The sequence below is a fragment of the Neofelis nebulosa genome, chromosome 5 (genome assembly GCF_028018385.1).
Source record: "Neofelis nebulosa isolate mNeoNeb1 chromosome 5, mNeoNeb1.pri, whole genome shotgun sequence".
Classification (NCBI taxonomy): domain Eukaryota; kingdom Metazoa; phylum Chordata; class Mammalia; order Carnivora; family Felidae; genus Neofelis; species Neofelis nebulosa.
Window position 1 is genome coordinate 125,210,181 of NC_080786.1, and position 15,810 is coordinate 125,225,990.

The 15,810-nt window shown below is 37.0% G+C and overlaps 1 long non-coding RNA gene across 1 annotated transcript; it reads right to left on the reverse strand.

The window, feature by feature from the left end:
- Window positions 1-294: 294 nt before the first annotated feature.
- On the reverse strand, window positions 295-11,765 carry LOC131511441 (uncharacterized). The gene is made up of 3 exons (XR_009261527.1): window positions 11,624-11,765; window positions 6,990-7,101; window positions 295-550 (listed from the first exon to the last, which is right to left on the reverse strand). It is a non-coding gene; the product is annotated as an uncharacterized LOC131511441 (long non-coding RNA).
- Window positions 11,766-15,810: the final 4,045 nt, after the last annotated feature.

Consider the following 15,810-nt stretch of genomic DNA (forward strand, 5'->3'; position numbering starts at 1 on the left):
TTAAAAAGTGATCTACATGACAATCTGTTGATTCTTTGTAATATAGAAAGAAGTATTTTAACTTGGAAAAAGGGTATATTCTTTAGATATAGACACTCAATTATGTTTTTCTCTTTTTTGAAGCTTAAAAATGTATTATTTTGCTAATTAAATGACAACGTTTTTATTTTATTTTTTTGCTATGAAGTAGTTTGCCATGTCAACATAGTAGTTTACTATTGCTATAGTATATATAGTTTATTTATTTAATAAAAAGCACCCACACTTTTCCAGGCATTATACTGAAGGCAGAATTTCCCAAATAAGAATGTAGCCTCAAATATAATATAAAAGGGGAAGAAACTAGAAAACTAATGGAGAACTATTTTAATATAGACAATATGATAGCATCCTGATTAAATATTTGTTGGGAAATGAGGAAAGTTGATTTTGCTTGAGTGAAAGAAAACAGGATGGTTGGAGTTTTTCTTTTGATGTATCAGTGAATATATTAGCTACTGTGGTTGAAGAAAAAATAGGAGCGATGAAGGTGTGTTCTCTTTCTTCTTTCCTATCAAAGGAGGCAGGAAAGACAATAAATAAGGACATTGGTATGTCTTCTAGTAAAACCATTAAGAGAGAATCAGGGAGGAAGAATAAAAAGGATAAGGATTAAATGTATTTGAATACAGGCTCAGATTAAAAACAAATTATTATTTAAAACCAAAAATAAAAACATTCATTACCTTTGAAAAACAGCACCTTTCCTGCAGTGTGTTTTTAAAAAAGCAGCCAATGCGGAAGAGCTGGAGGTATGGGTGGAGCAGTGGATAAGAAGGCCAACTGTCCAAAGGGGAAGAGGAGAAATTGAAATAAGGGCCTCTTACACATTGACGAGTGCAGATTCTGTAGTTTTAAGGGCAGTGAGTTTTTTGGAACATTCAGAGGAAAATAATCCTTTCTAACCCCATGTGATCTTATCTCTGCTTATATCCCAGTGGTTCTACCATAATCTCAGGAAATTTTTATCTAATTTGAAGGAAGATCTTAGGATAAGATTGAGGTGAAGAGGAACATAGTTCATGTGGGAGTCCATAAGAGGTAAGCAGGGGTTCAAGGTTCCAGAGAATGGAATGGTCTATGGAAAAGTGAAGGCAGCTAGAGGGACTTTAGAAGCCAAGCAGAATTTCCAGCATTAGGACTGGTAAACTGTGAATGGACTGGGGAGAGACTGCTGCTTGGTAGGCGGAACACAGATCCAGGAATACCAAGTTTAGGATGACGTTAATTCCAGATTTACTACCACATCCCCTCAAGCCCCCTGCCAATCTCATCCCCAGTGACAAGCCTGGCTGTGCCTTGATGCTTGGTTAAGATGGAATCAAGCACCATGAAGGTGAGACAGTGAAATTCAATAATACATAGCATGTTCTCTGAAATCAGCCTGCTTGGGTTTGAGTCCCTACTCCATTTACTACTTATTTACTTACACTTACTTACCTAGGTCAAGTTTCTCAACTCTCTAAGACTCAGTTTTTTCTAACACAGGATGGGAATAATACTAGTACCTACCCTCTAGGACTTTTGTGAGAATTAAATGTAATGTATTTAATCCATTAAAATGTGGCGCTGTGCCTGGTCCGTAGCAAGCACTTCATAAGTGATAACTTACTCATTTTGTCTAGGGAGAAAAAGCACGTCAGGAGGCCAGATATTGAGAACAAATGGGTTAACTCCTGTGTTATTTTTGTACTCTTCAAATCATAGTCGAGGTTTGACATAAGGAATAATAGCTTAAGTTTTACACAATGCAAGACACAAACAACACAAGATAGATCATCTGTTGTCCTTATTGACAGTCTTTCCTTGCATTTCATAGAATTAGGTCACACCTAAACAGAGGAACCATTGACTCAGATATTGTTTATATCCTTAGTAACAAGGTGTGTAAATCTTAAGAATATGGATACAAGTTTTTAACTCTTTTCAAAATGCACACCACTGAAGATATGTATGTTTGGCATCCACTCCAGGCTCTGAACATTTGGGTAATGCATAAGGCAACCTGAGCCAGAAGGGTTGGGGGGATGTTAATTATTGAAAGTGGCTAACTCTTCTGTTTTGAAGTAGATAAATGCAGTTTATGAGTACTGAGACATTGGCTTATTTCAATCCACATTGTTGGAAATTTTCAATCATATCCTTGAATTCCGCAAACAGAACTTTGTATTTAGAAGCATTTTACATTCACATGCAAGTAACAATACAGGATACTTTTGGGTTCACAAAAGTGTAGAGAGCATACTCAAGTTTTTTATTTAAGAGTTTGGGGAAGTAACATAACTAATAAAATCAACAGTGATAACTATTAATGTAATCAAGTGCATATATTGCTTTAAAATCAATAGGATTAATGATTAGAAGAAAACAGCCTTGGGAAAAAAAAAATAGAACACAAGAGCAGTGATAAAAAAGAAGCCAATTTATTATCAACCAGTGTCTTTAAGATACCAAATCATAAAATATCAAACCAGAAAATAAAGTTCTGGTTCAAGCATAGTTTTATGTCATAGAAGTATATTATGTTTTATGTATATATTTAGAAATAAAATAAGTGATGTTAGGACTGTCTTCAAAAAAATAAAAATAAATGACTGTGATGAGGTGACAGGGTGGCCAAGGATACCAAATCACTCCCTGTAAGTGGTACGTAAGAGAAGTCTGAACATGGAGATGGACAGTGGTTTGGGACTTCACTGTGGAAAAGTATGATCAAGATTTCTCTGAAGGAAGCACTGACTTCAGACCTGGGTGGCATAAAAAATACACAAAGAAAGAGATGGTTTTAACCTATGTAAACATTGTAAATCCAATCATGCTTGTTTGAGGACTGCATGTGTCAGGAAGGGTGTTAGTTTACTATCTGCTTATTGATTACTGCAAATGAGTTTCAGGGGACTGGTAGTGTTACCTTTCCAACTTATCAACATTTTTACAATAAATAGATATCCAATGTATTAGTTCACTTGCTTGGTAGTACTTATGAATTGAATTAGGATTATAATAACCTGCTGTTGTAACCAAACTGCTTTCCTTTTCTGCTAACGTAAATGTGAAAACTATCATGGTAGAAGGTAGAGAGGAAATTAACAACAAAATCGACATGCAATTTCCACTCCTTGTGACTGTAAGAAATTATGTTCTCTCTCCGTAACCTTCCTTGAGATCTACCAAGCCCATTGTGTGAAAGTGTCTGATACAGACACACGCGGAGATAAACATGTCTGCCTGTGCATTTGTAATGGGAGGTGGTGATTTGCTCCTATCAGTGGTCACACATAACCAATTTTTGTTGTTGTTATCCAGAGTTAGTAATAAGTAATTTCATGCATGTGAAGTCACAGTGAGAGAACAGGAGTGAGTGCTTCCTAATCATTATGTCAGAGAAGAGATGCTTGGGCTGTGGTGCCTAACTAAGCATATGGACACTGGGATATGACAGCATACATGTCACCTAGGTAGAATTTCCTGATGCCTGTCACCTCTTCACACTCTTCTTAGGAAGGCAATACTATCTGGTTGCTACTGTTCAGTCAGTTTAAGCACAAGCTTGCAAGAGAGTAAGAACACCTGCTCACTTATTCCTGAAGAATCTCCAACAAAAATCTCATAGAATCATGAAAGAAAGTCTTGGCCAGAGAGCGGGGCGGTTTGAGTCTCGACTGTTCTAAACTTCGAATCAGGTAGCCAACTCCCTCTTTGACTATTTTCCTCCATCTTTCACTAAACCTGAAAGCATTTGCACCAGCTCTGGGCAATGCTACACCCGACTAATAAAAATGAAGTGCACTACTCAATTTATCCAGGCCCGATTATGTTGGAAGGCAGCTAACGGCAAAAGTGATTCCTGTATACTGAACAGCACTGGAGCCCCTGTAATCTAGAGGGGAAAACATTCAAAGGGCACTGTGAAGCTCAATTTACAGAAATAGATCGAAAATTGCTGCCAACTGGCCCAGCAGACAATGCTTATGCACAGCCATTGCAGACCAGGTTGTGGCTCAATTTGGGGGGTGGGGGAGAGTTGTACAGCATCAGGCATTGATGGCTTCTGTGCCATCATCCCGGAATACAGAGAAAAGTGACCTGGTCATCAACACTTGTCTTAATTGACCTGGCGCCAATCTAAGAGTTTTAAATATTTTCTCTCCACTGATCATTTCTACCCATATTAGAAAACACCACCTTTAACATGCTCAGGCTAAACTAATCAGCTCTACTATCAATTCATAATTGATCCCTGTCCATAAACAATCTCAGTATGAAATTCCTTAGACGTTTTGCTCAGATATGTCTGCATTGTGCTGTAATCTTGTCAAAACCCTTGGCTTCTGAATGAACTTATTTTCATCAGAGAGATTGGGAAGGGGTTATATGTCGCATGATACCAACACCTTCTGGCCACGCGTCTTATCCCTTTACCCCTAATAAAAATGTCTGAGTCTTATGTCCCAAGGAACTGTTTCAAAGCTTTTTAAGATGACCTTTAGTCAAATAGGTCAACTACTTTTAAAGCTTCCTCAATTAATGCCTTCCTGGGATGTCTTGTTTTGAAAATCACATTTGACATTTTGACAGAATTTAGCTTTGATATTCAAGCCGACTGCCCTCCTCCAGCTTTCTCAGCTACCAGGCACTTGAACTTTCACTCATATTTTTCTGCTAAGCTTCTGCTGACGGGCCTCTCTAGATACCATTGAGTAGGCTGACTGAAATATAACCTCACTCCAGGTCAAATGCCTTTAAGCTGAAAACCATTTCCAGGAAGGATGAAAATCTTAGATATTTCAAGTCTGTCTATTTGGCAGTGTTGAGATAAGAACAATGAGTCTTGTTTTTGTTGTTTTCTTTTCTTTTTGCTGTTCTGTAGCAGTGAGGAGGAAGAGCTCAAACGTTCAGCAACAATTATTGCTGTGCATACACAAAGCATAGAATGGAAAATACAATGGGGCAAATTGAGTAACCATTATAGACATGGGCAGGTAAAATCTAATATTAAAAGTTTGAAGGTGCAAGGCGTATGTCATAGGTTTTTTAAATTAATAAATATTTTATTTTTATTAATGTTATTAATATATTAATATAATAATATTAATAATAAATATTTGATTTTAATTAATAAAAATATAAAAATAATGTAATTTTGACTTGAATATTTGGGTCAGTTTCAGAAGCATGAACTCTATTTGATTTGCACTGATGGGTGAAAAATATCATGTGAACTAATGCCCAGTGAATTTCTAAAAGACTGCCCACTGAGTAGATTGCCTCTTATCATATTGTCTCAGAATCTTAACAAGAGTGTCTCCACTCTGTTCCAATCAGGCATTGTCCTCAAAAAGTCTACTTAAAATAAATCCATATTATCTGTAGATGAAGGGATAAAGGAGTTCCCATTTCATTTGCCTTATATAATAGGGAATCTGCTTGGCTAAAGACTACCTTAAAAGCTAGAGACAGTTTCTTGGGAAAAAACTCTGGCATTTTTACTGCAGAGAGACAGTTTCTTGGGACATAAGACTCAGGCATTTTTACTGCATAGAGATAATTTTTGGGGACATAAGACTCAGACATTTTTACTAGGGCTAAAGAGACAAGATGCATGGCCAGAGTGAAGGTGTTAGTGTGATTTGACATATAAACTCTCCCAGCATCCCTGAGGAAAATAACTTCGTTCAGAAGCTGAGAGTTTGACAAAGATTCCAGGAGAATCTTGATATATCTGAGTGATTGGCAACCACCAGAGGCAGATGGGGTTTGGCTGGACCGGCTTTGCTGAAAGGGCACAGCCCAGCAAGTGTGATCCAAACAGTGAGGGAAGTTCAGAGTCAGTAAAGATCGTGAACATAAATAAACATCTTTTCTAAATAGTTTTCTTAATTTTTAAGTTTATTTATTTATTTTTGAAAGAGAGAAAGAGCACAAGTGGGGCAGGGGCAGAGAGAGAGGGAGAGAGAATTCCAAGCAGGCTCCACACTGTCAGTGCAGAGCCCGACGTGGGGATTGAACTCACGAACTATGAGAGCATGACCTGAGCCGAGATCAAGAGTTGGGTTGCTTAGCTGAGCCACCCAGGTTCCCCTGCAACCTCTCTTCTAATTTTATGTTAGCTACTCCTGTCTTCTTCACAAAACCCCTTCTGAACATCTAACTCCCTTGTTTTATTTATTCTCTGTATTGACTTCTCAAAAGAGCCCAGATTTCACAAATGTTAAGAGGTGATGTCTTGTTTCACACTTTAAAGTCATGGCTATTTTGGTTCACAGGAGGGGAGAAGGGGCATCATAAATCAGACTGTAATACATCCAACCTGAAAGGTATATTTATTAATTGACAATATTATTATGTGCAGCTTAAAATCTAAGTTTAAGAAATAACTATTTCAAATATTAGAATTAGTCTTTTTTTTAAGAAAAATGTGTCTTAAAATATTAAATGAGTTAAAATGGGAAGCTTTTTACTTGTGATTTTGTTCATCCTCTACTTGCTCCCTAGTTTTGTTAAGCAATTACTTAAATAATTTGTATTTCTCACTTCTAGGTACTTTCTAAGTATGAGGTTTATCCCCAGGCATGACAAGAACTGTTTTTTTTTTTCTATTTTAGAATACTAAATATTCTACTTTCTCTTGAGACTAAAGCAGATTCTTTAACCCCAAATGCTCATCATCAATAATCATAACATTCACATCAATTCCCAAGATTTTGACTGTCTTTCTGTGCTTCCTCATTATGGACTTTCACCCACTGTACCAGTGAAACTTGCCCTAATTTCTCCTGCTCAGTACTAGATCAGTCAGCTCATGTTGAAGAAAACTTCATCATTAAGTGGATTAATGCACTGAACGTGGTCACAGTACTATTTTTTGTGTGGTTGAATTAGTTATAGGCTAAGATAGAGAGTTAAATATGCAGCACCTCACACAAGCTAGAACTTTACTTTTTTCTTACCTGTCTAGAGTAGAAATTAAGGTTCCTTCTATTTCATTATTGTGTCTTCTCAAGGGTGTTGTAGTCAATCAGGATTGAGGCTGGGTCATCACCATGGTAGCATTTTAACCTCCTAAAAAAAGGAATGAAAAACCAAAGGGAAAAAGATATCCCCTTATGGAAGTTATACTGCAATGTCATATTCCTTTGGAGAGAACTCAGTCACATGGCCACACCTAGCTACATGGCAATTTGGGAATTACAGTCTGTAGCTGGGACTAAAATGTGGGGGTGGGTTCTGGCTCTAAAAAAAGAAGGAGAAGGAGAAAGAGAAGGAGAGGAGGAGGAGAAGGAGGAGGAGGAGAGGGAGAAGAAGGAGAAGAAGAAACTAGAAATTGCCATAGCTTTAAATATTAGGCTGGTGATGTTGATATTACATTTTTTTTTTAATTTATTTGAGAGAGAGAGAGAGAGAGCAGGGGAGAGGAGGAGAGGAGAAGAGGGAAAGGGAGACAGAATCTCAAGCAGTTTCCATGCTCAGCACAAAGACCATTCCAGGGCTTGATCCCACAAACCTGGGATTGTGACCAGAGCCAAAAATCAAGAGTTGGATCCTCAACCAACTGAGACACCCAAGTGCCCTATATTACATTTTGATGCTTTCTTTCTTCCTAATCTTTTCTTTTCTTTTGCTTAAAGCTAGTTATGTATTCATTGCACTTCTTTCAGAGAATATGGAGGGCACATTTCAGAGAATATGGAGGGCACATAGCACTAGAGTGTAGTTGGATGTTAAATGATATTACTTTAAGCACTAAACTGAAAGTTATTTAATTTACAAAAATGTGCTTTACCCTAAATGTTTAAAGACTATATCTGTGGTCTTAGGGAAGTATGCAGTGTGTGCTTAATTAATTAGCTTTCTAATTCACCAAATCATTACTCTGTACCTACTACATGAAGAAAGCTGAGTGCAGTATTTTGGAGATGCAAACAATTTGAACACAAAGAAACTTTCCTGAAGTAATTTATTAACCATCTGAGGAAACCCAAAGAAAAAATCACCAAACAAAGCAATGGTACAAGAGCTATCATAGGACAGAAGAGATGAGGGATTTTTGTTTGTTTGTTTGTTTGTTTGTTTGTTTGTCTTGTTTTGTTTTGTTTTGGCTACTTAGTGTGTATTTGATGGAACCTCTTTCATCACATGCCATTTTCAAAAACTTCTTTTTTGAATTAGTGTTTCTATTTCCTGTAGTTAATGAAATATCCCATTGTAAACATATATAATTATTATATTAGGAAATAAAAATAATGCTACCTCTATTCAGGGCTGTTCATCTAAATTATATTATATAACCTTTGTTCTTTGATTCTGTTGATCATGAAAATGGCATAATTATAAAGTTTATAATGTCATAATATTTTTTCTCTTCTTTAATGAGACAGAAAGAGTGACTCTCAAAGTTTAATGTTTCTAATCAAATGGGAAGTTTGCTGAAAATTTAAAGACTCTATGGAGAGATTCTGACTCCGAAGTCCTTGTATAAAGGTCCAGGAACTGTCATATTCCACAAGCACCCTATTGATTATTTTAGCTGCTCTTCCTCCCACTTTAAAAAATTCTTGGTTTACAGAACACACTGTGAGGAGATTATATGAATAGATGTCACTATTAAGAACTTTCTTTGCATAGTATAAACACCTTTGTTGTGAAATTGTTTCTGCCACCAGGATCATCTCTTGCTAGAGAAGGCAATTATTCCCAGTGGCCATATTATGACAAAAATCAATGTATTTAAAGTGCTTATGTGTTAGTGAAAATGTAATCTCACTTAAGCAGTGTAATTGACGTGGTCTCTTTATATCTTTACCAATTTTTAATGAGAAAAAGTTAAAGTGGGACAAACTGATACTTATACCTATTATTAGTAACATAGGTAGTATTATCTCATCTTTCTTGATTATGTGCTTTGCCTCATTGCTTCTGGGTTATAACTTATGTCTGAGGTTAAGAAAAAAAAAAGAAAGAAAGCAAGAAAAAGAAAAAAAAAGGAAGGAACAAACAAGGAATAAAAAAAGGAGGAAAGGAAGAAAGAAAGGGAATAAAAATAAAACAACAAAGACTGACCTTGAAAAAAACAGTACTTTATCTTGAGAACCATATGAGAGTAGCCTCCACAGTCCAGCTAGGTCCGTACAAATGATAATGAGTGAAGACACCTTTGATAATTTTAGCCTTCCCCTCCTCTCCCAACTCTGGCTGTTATCACTGGAAAACACCAGTGCCCGGATTTTTACTGATTGTGAACACAGTTTGGAAGATATCTTATTTTATTAAAATTGAAATAGAAGTGATAACCTTGTATTCATTTAAAAAGTATGATTTTTCAAATTTGAAAAAACACATTGTTCTTGACTTTCCAGACCTGCCTCTGCGTTTTCCCAAAGCATAGTTGGTCTAATTTTAACCTTTAATTTCATTGAGTAGATAATCATCTTATAACCATGAATACCATGCCGATTTCTTGCCAAGTCTCCCCACCTTTAACACTACCGTCATTGATGTTTATTGATTTGAGACTCCTGCATCACAGTACTTAATTAATTTCAAACACAGAAGAATATTTTGGGATTTTATATTCAGGATCCCATTGATTTCTTGTCCTGCCAGTTTTAATCAGATTTGGGAAAAGGGAAGATTATGTCAAGGCTGTCTACTCCTCTATTGGTTAAAAATGTTATAAGTGCAATCACTAGAGAGCACTTCATTTGAATAATGTATCTAAGTCTTGAAGTGATCAATTCATATACACTGGACATTAACATAGTATTTACTTTAAACATCAGAAAGAATGTGTGCTTTAAAGATACAGCATGTAGCTCACCTAACTGAAATAAGTATTTAAGTATATAATCATATCTTTATTTTACATCTCTTTTGGGTCAGACTTCCACATTGAAATGCCTAATAGTCTGAAATCCATGGGGCCTTGGTGTGGCTTTCTGTGCTCTGTTTTAGTGATTAACCACATAGTCAAATACATCATTTCAAACTTTGTTCTTTAAAGGCAGTCTTTTGAAAGACTAGTACCTGCATTTCTGTTTTGTGGTACAACAGTGACAACCAGTGGCCGCTGGATTTCACTGACAATTTATTTAGGCTGACAATTTATGGCTAACATTGTACAGATTAACAAGGGCCTGAGTCCACCTTTAATAAGTAGCACTCAGAAATAACTTGCTTCTTGCGGAACTTTGTTTGATCTTTTACTAAAAATAGGTATGTATCCACCACATGTCTATTTGAAAAATATTTTATTTTATTAACCAAGCATCTGAAATGTAGTTTAAAATGTACCAAGAGGTCACTGCAAATGCAAATATGGGAGGTGACTGGAAGATTCTTAGTGGGTTCATTCTATGTGCTATGTAAGCCAGAGTCCTTAATATTTTATTTTTCTCTTACCTGCAAGGGAAGGGAAGGAACTGCTAGGTATATGTGAAAAACAGGTCAAATCGCTGTGTGGGCAAACAGTTGGGGATTGTATAATTACTCACTACCTGAACATCCCAGACCGGTCTCATCTTCCCTTCCTAAAAAGTCCATTATTCCTTTCAAATGGAGAGCTTAATGGAGTAAAGCTTTGCTAGATGTAATGAGCTGAATAATGTGGAGTTCAACTTTGGATTATGGACTTTGGGAGACTCCAGGCAGTTAAAACTAATGATTTAATCCCTGTATTTGTTTTAAATTTCTTTGAACAGATCTATTTATATATTCTAGAAGCTCTCTCTGAGACACAGCAATCTAGAAATACCCTTTCCCCTCCCTCTAGCATCCATGACATTACCACTCTGTCTCAAACTGTCTTTTCTCTCTCTCCCTGTCTCTCTTTTTTAGCATAGCTCCAAACCTTCATTTCCTCCTCACTGGCACTGCTGTAAGAGTGCTTATGGCAAATTTGCTTCTGTAATCATAACTTGAACCCATCTGGGGATGAGATTGGCTACAAGCTTAGTATTTCCACTTAACATATTCATGATTAGCATGCACAGAAGGAGTAGAATTAGGATGAATGTTTTTGGAACAGTACAGATAAATCCTCATAAATGTAGTACAACAGCTCTGGAAACGCACAGTGCGGAAATGTAATGAAGCTGAACTCTATAGAGAGTTTGGTATTCTCAGTACCATGCCTCTCCTAATGAACTCATTTAGATTAGAAAATGGATTTAATATTTTATTGGAATTAACCTGAGCCAGTAAAGAGGATTACAATTTCTTTCCATAAATATAGTGATATTACAGGGTGAGGTAGCATGTTACATGAATATTAAGCACTTTATGAACATTGTCATGAAGCCAAAAGGTGTAAGGTGATTATATTTTAATATAGTGGTACTGTTCTTACAATAATTAAATTTAAATAGCAGTAAAAGGATATTTTAAAAAGATTTAAATCAAAAATTTGTTGCATTTTCTGAGCTAAAATGCCATGTGATTCAAGTTAAACCCAGGGTAGAGCATTTAAGTGATCAGCCTGGGCAGAAGCTCTATTTTCCCAAGTGGGATCTAAACAACAAAGGAACTTGGGGTGGGGAAGGGCAAGGAAGATTCTGGGTTTGACTCAAGAGAAGAATTATTTACTCACCTGTGATTCCTTTGGTAAAGGAGCTAGACAAAAATAGAGCTCTACTGAATTATGGGCTAGGTTCTTCTTTCCTTTCTGTCATCTTCGCTTTCATTCTAAACTCAGGTCCTTTGTCCATGATGGGTAGATTTTTTTTTTTTTTTTGTATGTAATTCATAGAAGGCACATACAGTCTACAAAGGAAGAAATTCATGAGAGATCAAAGGACATATACTCTTTCCCCCTCCTAACACTCTAGCCGCAAGCTACTTCTACCATTAATTTTTGTAAATCTAGCTGATGTATTATAGGCAAGGGAACTAATATCACACTTTTGTAATCTTAAGGAAAGAAAAAATACCTGTAACATGAATCGGATCCAGCCTTAAACAAAGGGCAAGCTTTGGCCCTGGAGTGCCATTTCTACCCATTTTGTAAAGTCAGCTACTGTGCATATGTGCACCCGAGCGTTCACTGATTTTACAGGATAAGGCGCAGTGAGCACCGCGTGCTGGAAGCCGAGGTTAGGTCTTGAGGCTGTGCAGAAATCTTCTGATTAAAGCTGAACACGCGCTGTAAAGTTGCTCAGGCATGTACACAGAGTTAGTTTAAGAAAAGCTTCCCACCCCTCCTTTGTTCCACCTACACGAGTCAAACTTCTTTTGCTTTAGCTGGGGAAAGGCATGTTAAGTGTGGGTTTCAAATTTCTCCAACCCATATACGCAAACAGTTCCACAGCTGATGCTCTTTTAAGCTTCAGTCACACTGGGGCTTTGAGATACACACTGGGGCTTTGAGATAATGCTATTAAACTGGAGTTAAAAGAAAATCAGCTGCTTGCTGAGTAGGCGGGGGTGAGGTGGGGGGGTGGGGGTGGGAAACAGGCCCCAGACAAGCCGCGACAGCAGCAGTCCCGAGCAGCTGGGGAAATTCTGTGGCTGGAAGGCTGGGGCGACCTCACGGAGTGGGGGTGGCGTGGGGTGGGGACGAGGCCCCTTCGAGGGAGTGCGTCCTGCCCTCAGTGCTGATGAAGGAAGTGGTCTGAGGAGCGCCAACAGGAACCCAAGGAGGAGAACACTTGCTAAAGAGGGCCGAGGAGGGGAAACCGGCAGGAGCTTGGAATTTGAGGGTCACAGACGAGCAAGCCCTTTCGCTCTACTTTATTTTCATTTCTGTGTTTTTTCTTACTTTTTGTTGGCTTTTTCATTTCATGTGTCTTATTTTATTATTTGATAGGGTAAGACGTTGAGATTAAGATTCTTAACCATAATTAGCCCAGGTATCCATCTCCCTGCTAGGATGTAGGGCGGTTGAGTGGGCAGTTATTAGCAATGCTACAGAAGTAAACAGAGATACCCAGAAAATGTTTCACTTTTGCATTCCCTAAAAGGATCTGGCAGCAAGACATAGTAGGCTTTTAAACCAGGCAAATTAGCTTGGAAAAGGATTTTCTAAATTTCCTTATTGACTTCTTTAATATATCAACGATTAGTCTGGCTGACTTAGTTCAGAGAGCTCTCTTGGTGTGAAGAGACTATACTCTGTGTCTACAACTTTCTATTTTCTGGTAAGAGGATAAGATACAGGAGATAAATAATCTCCCAGCAATTTTCATACCCCTGAGAATGAGTTAAGAAGCTAGAAGAGTGTCCCTACTTTCTCCTCTTCAGGCTCATGTCCAAATAGAAGCCGCTGCATTAAGTGTGCAGCCTCTCTCTAGCCAGGATGCCTTTTTGGATTCCAGGAGAAGCTGATTTGCAGGCCATCTTCTAGGCTATGAGTCAGCTTCCACAAAGGAAATTTGGCAGTTATTGGTAAACAGACCACACAGCAGATGAGAGAGGGGTGGGTAGCTACTAGATAACCTAAGGACTTTGCCCAGAAACTAGAGGAGAGATGACGATGCCTGAAGACTCTGCCCCTGTTTTTTATGCCAAGTTCATTTAAATCACTCCCTGTCCTTACTCAACCTATAGTGGGTTTAATGGTGACCGCTTCCCCCCAAAGGATAGTTTTAAGTCCTAACCCTGGATACTTGTGTGACCTTATTTGGAAATAGAGTTTTTGCAGATGTAATTAAGAACCCTGAAATGAGATCATCTTGATTTAGGGTGGGCCTTAAATCCAATGACTGTTGTTTTTATAAGAGAAAGGAGAGGGAGGGATTTGAGAAACATGGATGCTGAGACACAGGGAAGAAGACCATGTAAAGATGGAGGCAGAGATTGAAGTTAAGCTGCCATAAACCCAAGGAATACCAGGAGAGTGCTTTGAAATCAGTCTATTTGTTTATTTTAGAAATTTCATATTTTAAATCTTTTGTAGACAGAGGATTTACAACAAATTCTAAAGTACACAGAATAATAATAGAGTGAACATCCATGTATCCACAGTCCATTATCCAGACTTTAGAATTATCAATTTGACCAATCCTGTTTCACACATAGTCCCTGTAACATACAATCCTTGCAACATGCAGAGTAGGTTTCTTAATTCCTGATTTGTGTGTTTCTGACTCTCCACTCTCATATCCAAGACAGTAGTGCCTGGGAATTTGCAAGTTGCTGAATGGCTCTTGAACAATTACTGACAGATGTGGGGCATGGAAGCATAGCTCCTATGTATTGGGTCTGGAAATGTCAAAGGTTTAATTTGTACTACTGACCTCCACTGCAGGATCATGTTATAACTACTTTCTGTAGGACATTCCATGAAATCTCACCTGTACTCCTCATTCTGTTTTCCCTGGCTAGCAGTGCTAACTTGACAAAAGGGGACCATAAATCCTTGTCACCAGGTCTGCTTTAGGGGAATTTGACCTAATACCCTCACCTATGAAGACCCTACTGTATTATATTGAAATAATCCCCAGCATTGTAGCATTTAAACTTTATTTCAATACATATCTCTAAAAGTTAAGGACTCTTAAAAAATGCATTACTGTCATCACACTTGAATATGACAAAATTCCTTAATACATAAGATACCAGTCAGTATTCTAACTTCAATTGCCTCATAAATATAATTGTTTAATTGTTTGATTCACTTGATATGCAAACAAGGTTTTCACAGTACATTTGATTTGAATTGTCTTTTTAATCTCTTAATTTAGAGGTTTCCTCTCCATCTTTTCTTTCTTTGATGTTTGTGTGTTAGAAAAAACATTGTGATTTTTCTTTAGTGTTTCCCAGTCCGGATTTAGCTGATTGAATCTTCATGGTGTCTTTTAGCATATTTGTCTAGCCCCCATATATTGTGTGCATTGGTAGTTGAATTTAAAAGCTTGATCAGATTCAAATGTAATATTTTTGCTAAATCTCCTTCGTTGGTGGTGTATGTCCTTTCAGTAGGAAGCACATAATTTTCTTTCTCTTTCTGTTACTTAATTGCCATTAATAATTAATGTCTCTATTCATTAATACTTCAGGGACTGAAAACTGGTTATACTTTGATTCTTTTAATTCCTTTTTCATCTGTTACCTGGATTAATTCTGTAAAGACTAATACTTGGTTTGTCTATTTGATTATTGTTCAGTAAAATTCACATAGAAAAAGCAAGATGAATATTTACTTTTATTCTTTGGATCAGTTTTTAAAATAGTGGGTTAATTAGTATATGTCCATGGTGACCAATTTGTTTTCTCCTTTAGTATAATTATGAATTCATTAATTTAAATGTACTTGAAGTGCTTCCTCCATTACAGTAAATATCTTTCTTGTCCATTGTTTGGCCAATGGAAGCCCAATCAAATTGACTTGTTACTCCTTTTGTTATGACTAGAGTAGTTTTTGATATCTTCCTTGAGACTTATGAACTTCCATGATCATTTTGTAAGTATTCAGCTCCATAGCTGGAATGGACATTTTTCCAAGGTGCCCTTTAATTTATATGCAAGGGTAGGTCATTAATTTTAGGAGTCATCAGTGAGTGTAGGTAGGATTATTTTTTTAAGGTAAAATATATTATGAGTTCAACTGATTTTTTCAATTATAACTCAAAACTACTGAATTTTCATTTAACTGATTCGAATATTATTTCAAATCCCCTTTCTGCCACACACACAATGCCAATTCCCAACAGTGCTAGCAGTGATAGATTATTATCTGCTTTATCCCACAAAATATACAAAATTCTCCATTGATATTTACAATTTCACCAACAGTATGATTATGGAAATCAGTGTATATTTTTATTTTTGTTTTAGTTT